At 37.6% G+C, this 12,763-nt stretch overlaps 1 pseudogene; it reads left to right on the top strand.

Moving 5' to 3' along the window:
* Nucleotides 1-10,841: 10,841 nt before the first annotated feature.
* On the top strand, nt 10,842-11,395 carry LOC148094331 (apoptosis regulatory protein Siva pseudogene; annotated as a pseudogene).
* Nucleotides 11,396-12,763: the final 1,368 nt, after the last annotated feature.

Below are 12,763 nucleotides of genomic sequence, written 5' to 3'. Positions count from 1 at the left end.
CATATTTGCCAAGGATGTATCTGATAAGGGCCTAATTTCCAAAGTATACAAAGAACTCATCCTACTCAGCAAGAGGAAGACAAACAACCCAATTAAGAAATGGGCAAAGGAGCTGAATTGACACTTCTCCAAAGAGGACACATAGATGGCCAAGAGACACATGAGAAAATGCTAAACAGCGCTAATTATCAGAGAGATGCAAATTAAAACCACAATGAGCCTGGTGGGGTGTGGCTCAGCGGTTGAATGTCGACCTAGGATCCAGGCGATCGGGGTTCGATTCCCAGCCAGGGCACATGCCTGGGGTGTGGGCTCGATCAATGGCTCTCTCATCATTGATGTTTCTTTCTCTCTCTCCCTCTCCTTTCCTCTCTCTGAAATCAATAAAGATATATATATATATATAAAAACACAAAAAAAACCCACAATGAGGTCTCACTTCGCACCTGTCAGAATGGCTCCATCAACAAATCAACAAACGATATGTGCTGGCAAGGGTGTGGAGAAAGGGGACCCTAGTCCATTCCAGGTGGGAATGCAGAGTGGTGCAGCCACTGTGGAAAACAGTATGGAGGTTCCACACAAAAATAAAAATTGAGCTGCCTTTTGACCCCGTGATTCCCCTCCTAGGAATGTATCCTAAGAATCCTGAAACACTAATCAGAAAGAATATATGCACCCCGATGTTCATAGCAGCACAGTTTACAATAGCTAAGATCTGGAAACAGCCCACGTGCCCATCAGGAGATGAGTGGATAAAAAAGCTGTGGGACATTTACACCATGGAATACTACGCAGCTGTAAAGAAGAAGGATCCGTACCCTTTGGGACAGTATGGATGGACCTGGAGAATATTATGCTAAGTGAAATAGGCCAGGCAGAGAAAGACAAACATCACAGGATCTCGTTTACATGTGGAATCTAAAGAACTTACAAAATGATGAACAGAATAGATTCAATGACATGGAAGCATAGATGAGACTGACGAATGTCAGAGGGATGCAGGAGGGCGGGTGGGTGGAAGGGGAGAGAGTAACCAAAGAATTTATATGCATATATGCACAACCCAAGGACAGGGACAGTGGTGGGGAGAGGGACTGGGGAGGGGGAGGGGACAGGGTGCAACGGGTCATTGGGAAGAAAAAGGGACTACTATAATATTTAAAAATAAAATAAAAAAGAATATGAAAGGAAAAACAGGCATATAGTTATAAGGAATGAAATGGTATTAAATACATATTGGTCAATAATCACTTTAACTGTAAATACTTGAATGCTGGAATCAAAAGACAAAGGGTAGCTGATTGAATAACAATACAAGGCTTATTTATATGCTGTCTACATGAGACCCAGCTAGGAATGAAAGAAATATGGAGACTGACAGTAAACGGATGGTAAAAGATAGTTCATGCACACGGGAAAAAAGGTGGGGTAGCAATACTTGTATGTGACAAAATAGACTTTAAAACAAAGGCTATAATATGAGTCAAAAGGGACACTACATAGTGATAAAGGGATCAATCCAACGAGAGGATATAACCCTTGTAACCATTTATTCACACACATAGGAGCTCCTAAATACATAAAGCAGATCTTGATGGACATAAAGGGAGAATCCACAGTAATCCAGTCACAGGTGGAGATTTTAACACCCCAATTCACATAAATGGATAGATCTTCCAGAAAGAAAATCAGCAAGGAAACAGTCATCTTAAATGATACACTAAACCATATGGATTGAATTGATATTTTCAAAGCATTTATCCTCAAAGAAGCAGAATATACTTCAAGTGCACAGAGAATATTTTCTACAATAAACGGCAGGTTGGAGCACAAAACAAGTTTCAATAAGTTTATGGAAACTGAAATCATATCAAGAATTTTCTCGGATTATCTTTTAGTATTATACACTAAATTAACTTTTAGTATTATACACTAAGCCTTTAGTGTATAATACTAAAAGCTAATCACAAAATAAACTGAAAAACACACAAACATATAGAGGCTGAATAACACCCAGCTGCGCCGGCTGGGTTGCTCATGTGGTTGGAGCACAGTCGTATACACAAAAAGGGTGAGGGCTCGATTCCCTATCAGGACACTTACCTAGGTTGTAGGTTCAATCCCTGGTGTGGGCACGTATGGGAGGCAGCTGAGGGATGTTTCTCTCTCTCTATCTCTAAAAAATCAATGAAAACATATCCTCAGATGAAGATTTTAAAAAATTAAGTAGCGTTTAACTAAACTATCAACGGGTTAACAATTAGACCAAGGAAGAAATTGAAAGGTACCTTGAGAGAAATGAAAATGGAAACACAACAAGACAAAGTCTATTAATTACACCAAAAGCAGTCATGAGATGGAAATTCATATACCGGTGTTCCTCAAGAAATAAGAAAAAGTTCTAATAAATTATCTAACCTTATGCCTAAAGAAATGAGAAAATAAACAACAAACAATGCCCAAATCGAGTAGAAGAAAGAAAATAATAAGACCATAGTGGAAATAAACAAAATAAAAATTAAAAAAATAATATAAAAGATCAATAAACCAAGATCTGGTTCTTTGAAAAAATAACAAGACTGATAAACCTTTAACCAGATTCATCAAGATAAAGACGACTCAAGTAAATAAAAGCAGGAATGAAACAGTAGGAACAATTGACACCAAAGAAATACAAAGGATTATCAGAAAAGATTATAAACAACTATATTTCAACAAATTAGATAACCTGGAAGAGATCGATAAATTCCTAGAAATACACAATCTTAAAAGTGTACAAAAAAGAAATAGGAAATCTGAATAGACTGATTACAGCTAATGAAATAAAAGCTGTAATAATTAAAAGAAACAAAACTTCCAACAAACAAAAGTCCTGAACATGATGTCACAGGTAAATTTTACCAAATATTCAAAGAACTGACACTAATCCTTCTCAAAGTATTCCAAAAAATTTAAGAGGATGGAAGACTCCCAAGCTTATTTTACCAAGACAACATTATCCTAATTTCAAAACCAGATAAATACACTAAAAAGAAAGAAAAGTATACTATAATATCCCCGATGAACATAGATACAGAAATATTCAACAAAATATTAGCGAACTGAATTCAGCAATACATTTAAAAGATCATACATCATGATTAAGTGAACTTAATTCCTGGGATACAAGATTGGTACAATATCCACAAATCAATTTACATGAAACACAAAAAGGTAAACAAAATGAAAGATAAAACTAAATGATCATATCAAGAGAAGCAGGAAAAAATTGGACAAAATCCATAACCCATTTCTGATAAAAATTCTCAGCAAAGTAAGAACAGATGGAACATATCACAACATGATAAAGGCCACATATGACAAGCACACAGCTAACATCATACTCAATGAAGAAAAATTGCTATAGTTTCCCTTAAGATCAGGAACAAGACAGGGATGTCCCCCTTCCCCACTCTTACTCAGCATAGTACTGGAAGTCCTAGCCACAGCCATCAGACAGCAAGAAAAAGTCAAAGGTAACCAAATTGGAAAGGAAGAAGCAAAACTGTCATGATTTGCTGATGACATGTTACTGTGTATAGAGAACCCTAAAGATTCCACCAAAAAACTGTTAGAACTGACAAATGAATTCAGTAAAGTAGCCAGATATAAGATAAACATCCAGAAATCAGTTGCACTTTTATATACCAATAATGAACTATCAGAAAGGCAAACTACAAAACAATCCCACATATAATTGAATAAAAAATACCTAAGAATAAATGTAACCAAGGAGGTAAAAGACCTGCACTTGGAAAATTACAAGACACTGAAGAAAGAAATTGAAGAAGATACAAATAAATGGAAGCATATACCATGCTCATGGATAGGAAAAATTAACATCTTCAAAATGTCCATACTACCCAAAGCGATCTATACATTCAAAGTAATTCCTATCAAGATACCAATGGTGTTTTACAGAAGTAGAACAAATAAGCCAAAATTTTATATGGAACCACAAAAGACCCTGAATAGTCACAGCAATTGAGAGAAAAACAAACAAGGTTGGAGGTATCATGCAACATGATTTCAAAGTATACCACAAGCCTATAGTAATCAAAACAGCATGGTAATGGCATAAAAACAAACCTATAGATCGATGGAACAGAATAGAACGCCCAGAAAGAAACCCAAACCTATATGGTCAATTAATATTTGACAAAGGAGGAGAGATCAGTCAATGGAGTAAAGACAGTCTATTCCATAAATGGTGTTGGGTAAATTGGACAGACACTTGCAAAAAAATGAAAGTAGACCACCTTCTTACACCATATACAAGAATAAACTCAAAATGGATTATTAACTTAAATGTAAGATTCAAAACCATAAAACTCCTAAAGAAAACAGGCAGTAAAACCTGGAACATTTCTCTTAGTAATATTGTTTTGCTGATGGATCACCTGAACATGGCAAAGAAAAAAAAATAAACAAATGAGACTACATCAAACAAAAAAGTTTAAACACAGCAAAGGAAAACATGGACAAACTAAAAAGACAACCCACTGAGGGGAAAACATATTTGACAATAATATATCTGGTAAGGGGGTTATTATTCAAAATTTATAAAAAACGTACAGAACTCAACACGAAAAGTACAAACAATCCCATTAAAAACAGACAGAGGACCTGAACAGACACTTCTCTAAAGAGGACACACTGATGGACAACAGACATATGAAAAGATGCTCAGCACCACCAATCATGAGAGACGCGAATTAAAGCCACAGCGAGCTGCGCTTCACACCTGTCAGAGCGGCTGCCGTCGGGGGTCCGCGGCCGGCTCGGGGCGCAGACTGAGGCTGGAGGCGGAGGCCGCCCGGCGCGGAGGAAACCTGGGCGAGCGCCCGGGGCTGCAGCCCTGCCCGGCGGCGGTTCGCCTCCGAAACCGCCGTTCAAGCCAATCAGTTTAGCTGTCTTAAATGGAATAAAAGAGGGACTGCAGAAAGCTAGAACAGACCCTGCAGTAAAAGCCATTGTGATCTGTGGAGCAAATGGCAACTTCTCTGCAGGTGCTGATATCCGCGGCTTCAGCGGTCCCATTAGTTCTAGGTTGACTTTAGGAGATTTAGTAGATGAAATGCAGAGAAGCAAGAAGGCCCTGGTGGCAGCTATCCAAGGCATTGCTTTAGGAGGTGGACTAGCGTTGGCCCTGGGCTGTCGCTATAGGATTGCCCGTGTAGAGGCTCAAGCTGGCGTCCCAGAAGTCAGGTTACGACTTCTTCCTGGTGCCAGAGGATCCCAGCTGCTGCCCAGGCTCATTGGAGTTCCTGCTGCACTTGATTCAATTACATCAGGTGGGCCCAATGTATCACAAGAGTCCTTAGAAGAGGGAGGCAAGAGGTCAGAGAGGAGAGCAGATACATACATAGCTTTGAAGATGGAGGAAGAAGCAACAAGCCAGAGGCTGGAAAAGAAAAGATTCTTTCTTAAAGCCTCGAGAAGTAACACAGTTCTGCTGATCTATTTTAGACTTCTGATATCCTAAACTAAGATTACAAATGTGTGTTGTCTTAAGATACTATGTGTTTGTGGCAATTTGTTACAGCAGCAATAGGAGACTCTTACAGTACCTGTTAATAATGATGATACTAAGAATCTTGCTTTGTGGTATGGGAAAAATTTTTTTTTCCTAACAAAGGATGTTAAAAATAGCTGTCACAGAAAGTTAAAGACTCCCTACTGATATAGGGAAAAAAACACCAGCGTTGCAGGAACTGATCCTATATGAAATTAATAAATGAATAGATTTGGATTAATTTGTAAGTAAAAAAAAAAAGAATGGCTACCATCAACACATCAACAAATGACATGTGCCGGTGAGAATGTGTAGAAAGGGGAGCCCTGGTACACTTCTGGAGGAAATGCAGACTGGTACAGCCACTAAGGAAAACAATATGGAGGTTCCTCAGAAAATTAAAAATGAAACTGCTTTTTGACCCAGTGATCCCACTTCTCAGAATATATTCTAAGAATCTGGAAACCCTAATCAGAAAGAATATACATGCACCCTTATGTTCATAGCAGTGCTATTTACAATAGCTAAAATCTGGAAACAGCTCAAGTCCCCATCAGTAGATGAGTGGATAAAAAAGCTGTGGGACATTTACACCATGGAATAGTATGCAGCTATAAAGAAGAAGGATCTCGTACCCTTTGGGACAGTACAGATGGACCTGGAAAATATTATGCCAAGTGAAATAAGGCAGTCAGAGAAAGACAAACATCACATGATCTCACTTATATGTGGCATCTAAAGAACATAATAAAATGATGAACAAAATAGATTCAGTGATATGGAAGCATGAGTCAGACTGACAAATCTCAGGGAAAGTGTGGGTGGGTGTGTGGGTGGGTGGGAGAGATTAACTGATGAATATATATACATAACCCATGCACACAGACAATAGTGTGGTAAAGGCCTGGGAGAGGAGTGCATAGGGGGGGGGGGGGGGGAGTAGAAGGGGTCAATGGGGAAAAAAGGGAACATCTGTAATATTTTGTACAATAAAAAATAAGCAAGTAAATAAATATATAAGTGCTCCAATAAAGAAAAAAATGTCTCTACTACCCAAAGCAATCTATAGATTCACCACAATTCCTGGTAAAATACCAATGGCATATGTCATAGATCTAGAACAACTATTCCAAAAATTTACATGGAACCAAAAAAGACGCAGAATAGCCTCAGAAATCTTGAGAATGAAAAGCAAAGTTGGAGGTATCACAATACCTGATATCAAACTATAGTACAAAGCCATTATAATCAAAACATCCTGGTACTGGCATAAGAACAGGGATATAGATCAATAAAACAGAACAGAGAGCTCCCAAATAAACCCACATCTTTATGTTCAATTACTATTTTACAAAGGAGGCAAAAACAAACAATGGAGTAAATATAGTTACTTCAATAAATTGTGCTGGGAAAATAGAATATCTTTAAATAGCAAAAAGTAAATGCTGACCCAGAGTTCTATACCACTGAAATATGCTTCCAAAATGAAAATGAAAGAAAGACGTTCTAAGACAAACAATAGTGGATTATGCTTTATTTCTAGCAGAACTTCACTCTAGGAAATACTTGAGGAAATTCAACTGAAGTTAAAGGAAATATTCCCAGATCATAGCGTAAAATGCAGAATCCAGAGAGGGGAGTGCAACATTTGGTGCTTCTTTTTAATGTACTACATTTGCTGATTTAAAAGCAATAGCTGAGAGACTAAAAACTTCAGAAGAAAGTTATGCCTGGATTGGATATAAATGGCCATAAAGAGTAATGGCTTTAGGCGTCCAACTAGGACCCTAAAAGACAATACCTAAGTGTAAAGATAAAGTTGACATAGATTCCTCACCCCAAAAAACTCAAAACCACCTTTTGGAATCAAGTGAATTCTTATTTGCTTTAAAGTGAGTTGCATATGTCCTAAATGCCTCCTAGAAATAAAACAATATCCTCTCTGAAGAAAGATATCATTTCCAAAGTCTCAAATCATATCTTCAAAGTTTCATTAATAATCCCTGGATCAGAGAGAGACAAATAGGCAAACAAGAGATGAAAACTGATGAAAAAAAACAAACAGAAGAAAAACTGAATTGAAATAGATTCAGAGGAAATTCAAATATTGGAGTAATCAAGCACAGTTTTTAAAATAGCTATGAATTTTCTTAGTATTGAAAACTTTAAAAAGAATATTATGAAATTGCTGAAACAGAACAATATAACAAGTTATGAACTAAATAGGTGGAATTAATAGCACATAGACATAGCCAAAAAAATTTGGTGAATTATAAATAAGAAGAAAATATCCAAACAGAGAGACACAAACCAATAAAAATAACATAAAAGAACATATCTCATCTGGTAAACATTTTTAACATATATGAAATCAGAGTACTAGAAAGTGGAAGAGAGGAAATAGTAAAGAATTAATATCTGAAGAGATAATGGCCTAGAATATTACAAAACTAACTAAAGATATCCACAGCTTCAAAGACCACTACAAATCAAAAGAGGAGTAAAACAGAAAAATTATACTTTTGCTTCTCCCATTAAAATGTTAAAAACAAAAGACATAGAAGCATGGCCAGGTGGCTCCGTTTTTTGGAGCATCATCCCATATACCAAAATGCTGCAGGTTCAGTTCCCATCAGGGCACACGCCTAGGTTGCAGGCTCTATCCCCAGTAGGGGCGTGTATGGGAGGCCACTCACCAAAGCTGCTCTCTCACATTGATGTCTCCTCCCTCTTTCTCTCTCTCTTTCTCTTTCTTTCTCCCTTCCCCACCCTTTTTCCTCTCTTTCAAAAAATCAATGAAAACATATCTTCAAGTGAGAATTAGAAACAAAAGCCATAGAGAGAACCTTAAAAATTGCCAGGAAAAAAATACATAATATCTTCAAAGGATAAACAATGACACAGATAGCTGACTTCTTGAGAGAATCAGTCAAAAAGTGTATTAGTTTGCTAGGGATGCCAAAGTACCACAGACTGGGTGGCTTACCCAGAAATTTATTTTGAAGGACAGTTTTGAAGCATAGAAATAAGAGATAAAGATGTCAGCAGGGTTCATTCCTTCATAGGCCTCTCTCCTTAGCTTCTAGATGGCTATCTTCTCCCTATGTCTTCATGTGTTCTTTTTTGTGTCTGTGCCTAAATTTTCTTTTTTTTCCACTTTAAAAAATTTTTAAATTTTTCAGTTACAGTTGACGTACAATATTATGTTAGTTTCAGGTGTACAATCTAGTGATTAGATATTATTTAACTTACAAAATTATCAACTCGATAAATCTATTACCCACTGATACCATACATAGTTATTACCATATTATTGACTATATTCCTTTAGTGAGAACATCATCAAAGAGCTAGGAGACATAAATTTGAATTAGATAACATAAAAAAGTACAGGTCAGAACTGAAGAATACATGAATTGAAATGAAGAATACATTACAGGGAATCAACAGTGGAGTAGATGAATCAGAGGATCAAATCATAGGTTTGGAAGCTAAGGAATTAGAAAACACCCAATCAGAACAGCGAAAAGAAAAGAATCCCCCCCAAAAAAGTTAGGATGGTATAAGGAGCTCTGGGGACAAGTTCAAGTGTACCAACATTCACATCATGGTGGTGTTAGAAGGAGAGAGAAAGCAAGGAATTCAAAACCTGTGTGAAGAAATAATGACAGAAATCACCCCTAACCTGGTTTAGAAAATAGACACACAAGTCCAGGAAGCACAGAAAGTCCCAAACAAGATGAACCCAAAGAAACCCACACCAGGACATATCAAAATTAAAATGCCAAAGGTAAAAGACAAAGAGAGAATCTTAAAAGCAGCAAGAGAAAAGAAGTTCATAATCTACAAGGGCCCTCCCATAAGACTTTCAGCCGATTTCTCGACAGAAACTTTGCAGGCCAGAAGGGGTTGACAAGAAATATCCAAATTTATTTTCTTATAAAAATACCAGTTATACTGGATTAGGGCACACCCCAATGCCTCATTTAATTTAATTACTTCTTTAAATACCTTATTTCCAAATACAGTCAAATTCTGATACACTTTGAAGTTAGTTAGGACTTCAACACAATTCAGCCCACTATAAAAATAGAAGACAAAAGGTTGAAACAAAATAATTGTCCATCTAGAGTTATAATACCTCCAAAAACTTTCTTTCAAAAATGAAGGTAAAAATAGACATTTTCAGAGAAAAATGAAAAAAGTAATTATCAGCAGCAGACTTGTGATTAGAAAATTCTAAAAGAGATCCTCAGGCAAGAGCAAAATAGTCTGAGATAAAACTAAAGAGAAGTAGTGAGAAATAAAGAGTAAAAGAAAGGGTAAACAGTAGAAAATTAAATGAATATTGCCTTTAAAAAATTATCTTGACTTTCAACATTCAAAGTTTATATAGAATGAAATTATGTGACAACAATGGCTGAAAGAGCAAACCACAGTGAATAAAATTAAAATATTCTAAGGTCCTTAAATTATATAAGAAGTGATAAAATATATTTTTTATAGTTTAATAAATCAGGGATGCATGTTGTTATATTGAGTTACCACTAAATCAATTGTGAAAGAATAACTAATAGATCACAGTTAAGATAAATGCATATATAATATATTAAATTGCCTTCTATAGTGAAACAACAATTTAAAATGAAATTTAAGAAGGTATCATTTGAAATACCATCAAGCATCATCAGATACCTAGGAATAAATACAGTGAATGATGTGTTAGAACTCTATATAGAAAACTAAAAGTATTATTGAGAGAAATTAAAGACCTTAATAAATCGAAAGATATATTATGTTCAAAGATCAGGTTATAAAGATTGTCTTTGTTTGCAAACTGATCTATAGATTACATATAATTCTATTCAAGATCCCAATAGATTCTGTGTTGTGAAAATTGACAATAAGACCCTAAAATGGGTATAAAAATCCAAAGGTCCAAGAATAGTTGAAAAATCTTTGAATGTACAGAATAAAATTGAAAGACATACTATGTTGGATACAAAGATTATAAAACTACAGGAACAGACATGGTCTAGAATTGGTGTAAAGATAGACCCATAATCAGATGAACAAAACAGAGTGTCCATATACAGCTACGCACACCTACATCTATAGTCACCTGATCTGTAACAAGATTACACAATATTGCAATGCGGAAAAAATGGTCATTTCAATTAATCATGCTCGAGCATTAGGTTATTTATATGGAAGACAATGGACTTCAAGCTTTACCTTGTGTCGTTATAAAAATTACGTCCAAGAGCTCCCCGGGCCCGCGGCGATGCCCAAGCGGGGCTGCCCTTCGGGGACGCGGCCCGGCTGCAGCTCCAGGTCCGCGGGGCTGGAAGGAGCTGGGCCGCGGCGTGTGCGCGGAGCGTTACCGCGGGAGACCTTCGAGACCCCACAGCTCCTTTCTCACGGGGCGCAGCCTGCATGGCCCTTGTGTGGGAGGGAGGCTGTGCTGTGGGTGACCTACCGCAGTCCCCGAAGCCAGGTCTCATGGGAGCCCCGCGGGCCCCGCGTGGGCAGATGCTGATCGGACCCACGGCCCACCGACCAGGAGCGGAGCCCAGGCCTGCGAAGCCCACGGGTCTGGGCGGCGTCCAGAGCCCGCTCCTGGTGCGCGCGAGCTGCCGGCGGGACAGCAGTGTGCGCAGGGTGAGCTGCCCTGGGCGGGGGTGTGCGCACCTGCAGCAGCTGCGGGGCTGTGGCCTGCGCCCTGTGCGCCCCCGTGGACCGCAGTGACGGTCATGGGAAGGTGTCTGCGCCAGCTGTGCCCTGTTCAGTGCTGAGGGCCCGGTGGGTGTGGCCTCGCCTGGACGACCTCACTGCTAGGTGACCTCACTGGTATCGGTGCAGAGGGACCTTGGCCGGGGGCAGCCTTTCTGTTTGATATTTGTACTCGTGGTGGCAATGAATAAATCCTATATATTTTGACCATAAAAAAAAAAAAAAATCATGTCCAAATAGCTCATAAATCTAAATGCAAAAGATAAAACAAAAAGCTTCTGCAAAGTTGCATGAGAGCTTGGAATAGGTAAAAATTTCTTATATATAAATATTCTATCAATAAAGGAAAAGGTTTATAATTGAATTTAAATATAAGAGCTTTTCTTCAAAAGAAATCATTAAGGGCAAATCATAAGGTATTAAAATATATTAACAAGATATATATATATATATGTATATATATATGACTATGATTCATTTTCAGAATTTATTTTAAAAACACCGTAAAATTGCTAATAAAAAAATAGTCAATCTAATGAGAAATTATCAAAAAACTTACGTAACCCCTTCCCAAAAGCCGATATCCAACTGGCCATTAAATATATGAAAAGGGCCCCGCTGGACGTGGCTCAGCAGTTGAGCGTTGACCTGGGATCCAGGCGATCGGGGTTCGATTCCCAGTCAGGGCACATGCCCGGGTTGCGGGTTCAATCAATGACTCTGTCATCATTGATGTTTCTATCTGTCTCTCCCTCTCCTTTCCTCTCTCTGAAATCAATAAAGAAGTATTTAAAAAAAAAAAAAAAGCAAAACATTCTAAAAAAGAAAGGAATGGTCTGCAGATATATCAGTTTTAAATATTTTTTTGGCCTGGAGACTTTTCATCCCTCCTATGTCTGTCCCCAGCCACAGTAAACTACTATCTTTTTACCTCCCGCCTGGCTTTCCCTCCTCTTTCTAGTGCTCTGGTATCTTTATTTTATTTTATTATTATTTTCTTTTTTTCTTTAAAAGGAGCAAGAATGAAAGAAAACAGGGCAACCATATAGGAAAGTATTGAAGTGATTTAGCTTATAACAATTAAAATAACAATTAATGCTTACTGGCTATGTACCGTATGCCATGTGCTTACTATGGTTACCTCATTTAATGCTCATAACAATCCAATAAGGTGATGTTGCCATTTTACAGATGAGAATACAGGGTACCAGTGATATTAAGTCCAGGTGAATGAGGATTGTGGCTTGAACTAGAAAAGTGATACTGAAGATGTACAGAAATAGATTCAAAACATATATTGGAAATAGAATAAATAGAAGTTGAAAATGGTATGAATACATGGGATGCGGGAGAAGTCAAGTGTCCAGACTATGAAAATGGATAAATGGATATATCACTTAATGACATGGGATACTAGAGGAGAAGAATTTGGGCATGGAGGGAAAGATTAAGACTTTGGTTTTTAGACATGTT

Source organism: Miniopterus natalensis, chromosome 1 (assembly GCF_054644295.1).
Source record: "Miniopterus natalensis isolate mMinNat1 chromosome 1, mMinNat1.hap1, whole genome shotgun sequence".
Classification (NCBI taxonomy): Eukaryota; Metazoa; Chordata; class Mammalia; order Chiroptera; family Miniopteridae; genus Miniopterus; species Miniopterus natalensis.
This window is presented reverse-complemented; position numbering and strand designations above follow the sequence as displayed.